The sequence below is a fragment of the Rhagoletis pomonella genome, unplaced genomic scaffold, assembly GCF_013731165.1.
Source record: "Rhagoletis pomonella isolate Grant_MI unplaced genomic scaffold, Rhpom_1.0 Rhpom_scaffold_00009, whole genome shotgun sequence".
Classification (NCBI taxonomy): domain Eukaryota; kingdom Metazoa; phylum Arthropoda; class Insecta; order Diptera; family Tephritidae; genus Rhagoletis; species Rhagoletis pomonella.
This window is the reverse complement of record NW_023458563.1, coordinates 16,386,887-16,391,806: the sequence shown is the minus strand read 5'-3', so window position 1 is coordinate 16,391,806 and position 4,920 is coordinate 16,386,887.

Sequence of the window (4,920 nt, the reverse complement as noted above, 5' to 3'; positions counted from 1 at the left end):
CTCCGCATCAACAAGAAGTTGTCAGAAAGCAGGTTGAAGAATGGTTGCAGCAGGGAATAGTGCGACCATCATCATCAGATTATGCAAGCAGAGTGGTGCTAACGAAGAAAAAGGACGGTACATATAGAGTGTGCATTGATTTCCGAAAGTTGAACACAATGGTTCTGAAAGATGCCTTTCCAGTCCCGCTTATAATGGTTATATGGTATTTGTTCGCCTAGGTAGAGCAGATCTGCTTACGGCTTAATAAATTTACTTGCGAACGTGAATTGAAGTCAACCGGACGTTTTATTCTTGTACATAAAATCTGGTGCCTCCTGTGAGGAATTTCACATTTTTTTCATGTCATCTTTAAATATTCGAACATATGCTCGAGCATCAATCGCGCGGGTTCTTGGTACGGTGCAGGCGGCAAATTTTTCACCTGACTTGGTGGAAGTGGACTACACTAGTCAAATGCCGCAGCAATATTGGGACCGTTTTGTGGAACACCACTATAACCTCGTTGCCGCATCATTACCTACTGAGGTAGAAGTGCATGATGAGCTGTTCGCAGAGACTGAGGAGATGTTCACAAAGGCTTGTCTTCGCCTGCGCCGAATGCGTTCTCATCTGAGATCCGAGCGAGTTCCAGAAGTAGCTTCTACCCATCATCGCACATGCGGTTTGAGGTTAGAACCCATTTCCATACCATAATTTGATGGCCAACTTTCGAATTGGCTGGTGTTTAAGGACATGTACGGGAACCTTGTGCATGACTGTAGTGGCCTCGATCCGACATACAAACTCGGTAAGTTGCGACAATACGTAAAGGCTGAAAAGGTTTCCATGATCGGTGGACTGCATACTGGTGGTTATGCAGAGGTATGGTCAGAACTTAAACGCCGTTATGATAACCCTACGTTATTGTCGCAAGTTCACGTACAGCGCATATTGGACTTGCCTAACAATCCAGCTGACACATCAAAGGTCTTGCGCGATATTATTGAATGTGTGCGCAATAGTTACCGAGCTCTTTCCGTCATGAAATTACCAGTCCATCAGTGGGACGCTATCGTGGTTCCGGTTCTGTTACCGAAACTGCCAGATGTTGCTTTAACTGCTTGTAATTAGGGCACGGGTCTACTGACTGCTTCTCAGGCCTATGCACCATGTGTCAACGTAAGCTACTTTGCCGCGAAGGAGATAAGGGGACTACGAATACTAGTGGTATTACTTCACCTGCAGAAGGACCAACAAGCCCTCCAGCAAAGTGACAGCTCCCGCTAAAACACCCCCTCAATCATTGCCTCGGGGTCAATGAATAACCGACAAGGTTCAGTCATTCCTCATCCATGGGGATGGCGTCGGCTTACCGATTACCATGAGAATCAACATTACTGCCGGGCGCTGTGTGATATGGGATCTCAGGTTAGTCTTTTAACTGAGTCATTGTTTAATAAGCTGAATTTACGTAGGCGACGCTGCGAGGTGCTGGTGGAGGGCATTGGAAGAGCTCCGTCAGCTAACACAAAGGGCATAGCTACCATAAGGTTGCATTTTACGGTCAACGCAGACCTGGAGATCAACTTAGATGTATACATCTTGCGTACAATTACGTCTACCAAGCTGGTAACGTCAATTGATACCACTTCTTGGAACCATATAAATGGGTTACGAATTGCCGATCCCACATTTGGAACACCTGGACGTATAGATCTGCTTCTAGGTGCTGATACTTGTAGCGCAATTATCCAGGACGGGGTAGTTGCGGCTAATGCAAACCAACCGTGTAACCAAACTGCAGATTCGCCTCGGTTGGATCGTGTTCGGTCAGACAACGACCAATTATCAGGACACAACAGCGCATGCATATACAGCTAAAAAATTCGATGAACAACGGCTAGATGTTTTGCTGCAGAAATTTTGGGAGGAGGAAGAAGCACGCTCAGAGATATGAAACCCTTCAGAGGAGGAGTGTGAACCCATCTTCATGAACACTATCACGCGGTGGCCAGACGGGCGATATAGTATTCAGATTCCATTTCGTCGTGACGCCCTGGCACTTGGGAATTCTCGCAGGGCAGCGCTCCGCCAATTTCTTCAGTTGGAACGCAAGTTGGCAAGCAATCAGCACCTCCGTGAGAAATATGTGCAATTTATGCGAGAATACGAGGCACTGGGTCACATGCAATTGATTGGGGATTCTGATATTCATCCCACACCATGCTGCGCTGACGAAGTTTGGGGTAGTGTTCAACGCCTCGGCCTAATCGAGGAACGGGGTATAGCTGAACGATACACGATTTTCCGGTCCTCAACTCACGACAACCTTGTTGACATTCTACACCGGTTCCATCGATACGCTGTAGCGATTACGGGTGACATCAAGAAGATGTTTCGACAAGTTGAAGTAGACCCCAGACATCGCATTTGAGGGAGTCTCCGGACGATCCCCTTCGCACCTATCAGCTGAGCACCATTACTTATGGAATGGATTGCAGCCCATATAATGCTGTTCGTGCGTTACAACAGTGCGCGATCGACAACCACGGAATAATTACTAACGCTTGCTGGGAAGCTGCGGCACGAAATAGTATCGCCCACAATTTCTACGTAGATGTCTACTTGGATAGCGTAGATGATCAAACGAAGCAGTGACTCGTTGTCGCGATGTGTATGATATTCTGATGAAAGGCAAATTCGAGGTATGTAAGTGGAACTCCAACAGCGCGGAAGTCTTGAAGGCTCTTAATGGCTTCGCTGTGTCTGCTTCAGAAATGGATTTGGGTGAGTGTCATACTAAGGTCTTAGGACTACAGTGGGACCCAATACGTGACGAACTGTTCTATAAGGTGCGAGTAGATCAAGACCAATTAACGCTTACTAAACGTTCCCAGCTGAGCGAAGTCGCGCGGTTATACGACCCGATTTGAATGTTGGCTCCAATTGTGGTATCCGCGAAAATATTCATACAAGAACTGTGAAAGGCCAATATATGTTGGGACATGCCACTGCCAGCTGACTTGAAGGAACGGTGGATTATATTTCGAAATGGGCTAGTCGTCGTAGGTCGAATTCGCATACCCCGCTGGCTTGGCATGCACCGTATTGGCACTGTGACGCTACAGGAATTTTGCGACGCGAGCAGTAAAGCCTACGCTGCTGTGATTTACGTGAGAAGTGAAACCTTGTGCGGAGAGGTCCGGCAATACGGACCAGCTAAAACTAAGGTCGCACCTGTTAAACATGTTACCATACCCCGATTAGAGCTGAGGGCAGCTCACCTCCGGGTGGCTACTTTAGAAAATGTTTGTAAAATTCTACATCTCGAGAATGTACAATATACCCTTTGTAGTGACGCGGCTATCGTCCTTCACTGGATATGCAAACCGCCATCAAGACTAGAGCCATTCGTTGCAAATCGTGTGGCGTTCATTCAGGAAAACTCCAAGGTGATCTGCTGGAATCATATACGCTCAGAATCCAATCCTGCATATTGTGCAAGCCGAGGAGTGGCTCAAGCCGCTCTGGAGGGGCATGCACTATGGTGGTCTGGGTCGTCATGTATTCGTCAGACACCTACCTTCGTAACAGAGATGCCCGAGCTGACAACAGCAGAAGAACAAGTGGTCCTGAATGAAGGTCGCGGGCCTCAAATTCTACTTGGAGTGGGTTCGAAAACGCCATTTATAATGACAATCAACGAATAACCCTAGTGGAAAGGTGCAGCCGAATGACTCGACTATTGAACATCACGGTGCGCATTCGCAGAATACGGCCAATCTGCCAGGGCCATCGAAATGATGTGTTGACTGCAGACGAACTACGTTGGGCCCTTCGCGTGCATATAAAACAGTCCCAAGGTAACGTATTCCTTACCGAAATTAATTCTCTCGAATTAAAACGAAAACGAAAAAATAGCGAAAATTGGCAACAATAAACGGGTTTTTTGAAGTTTTCTCAAAATCTAGGAGGTATATTGGCCAAACTGACTTCAAATTCGGATTCTGCAGGTCGAAATACATAACCATAGGTAGGTCCGGTCAAATGCACATCACATTAATTTTTTTTTGTGTGCCGGTGTTATGTATTGATGTTGGGTTGCCGATGAACAACGCCACTGAAATGAAAATGTACATATATTATGAATAGCAACTAGTTAAGTTATATATATAGTAATACAATTTTAAAGGGCCAGCAACTAAAACTTTAGTGTAAATAAGCTGAACAAACAGCTATAAAAAGAAATAAAATATCTCATTCAAAATTACCGCAGCGACCACAAAAATGCAGTTGCCAATATAGCAACTCAGTTGCCAGCTTGCAGTTTCCATCTGTAAAACCATTTCAGCCAGTGGCCACCCAACTGAAGTTCGGTTGCCATATGGCTAAGTCGGCTCAGCTCGATGTTCTGGTCACATACGTATACATTTTCATGAGTCTATCTCTTTTTATTCTGGTAATTACAACTATCAGACTAAAGTTATAATACCATTTCATGCTCCTGAAAGGTATAGTTTTCAGATTTCCAATCGGTGAAGTAGGTAACAAAATATAAATTTAAACATTTTCTTAACTTCTTCCCAGCGTATCTATTAAAGTGCAGCAAAATTCAACATTAAAAAAAATTTAATTTTTGAAAATTTCATGCATTGCTATGCCATGTCATTCCATCTCAAACATACTGTTATAGCGTGTCATTGCTTCTTAGCTCAGCTGTTGTTCGCTGTTGTCTTTCTGTAACATATTTTTAATACTGCTTACTCCTGCCTTGTATGAAAATGTATATAGATTTTTAATTAGGTAGATAATTGTTTAGTAACAAAATAAAAAAAATAATTGCAAAATTCGGAAAATCTCTTCCCGAATATACAATGTAAATAATAATGCTGAATATGTCGCATGTGTTCCTTTTGTTGACATGCATAAATTTGATGC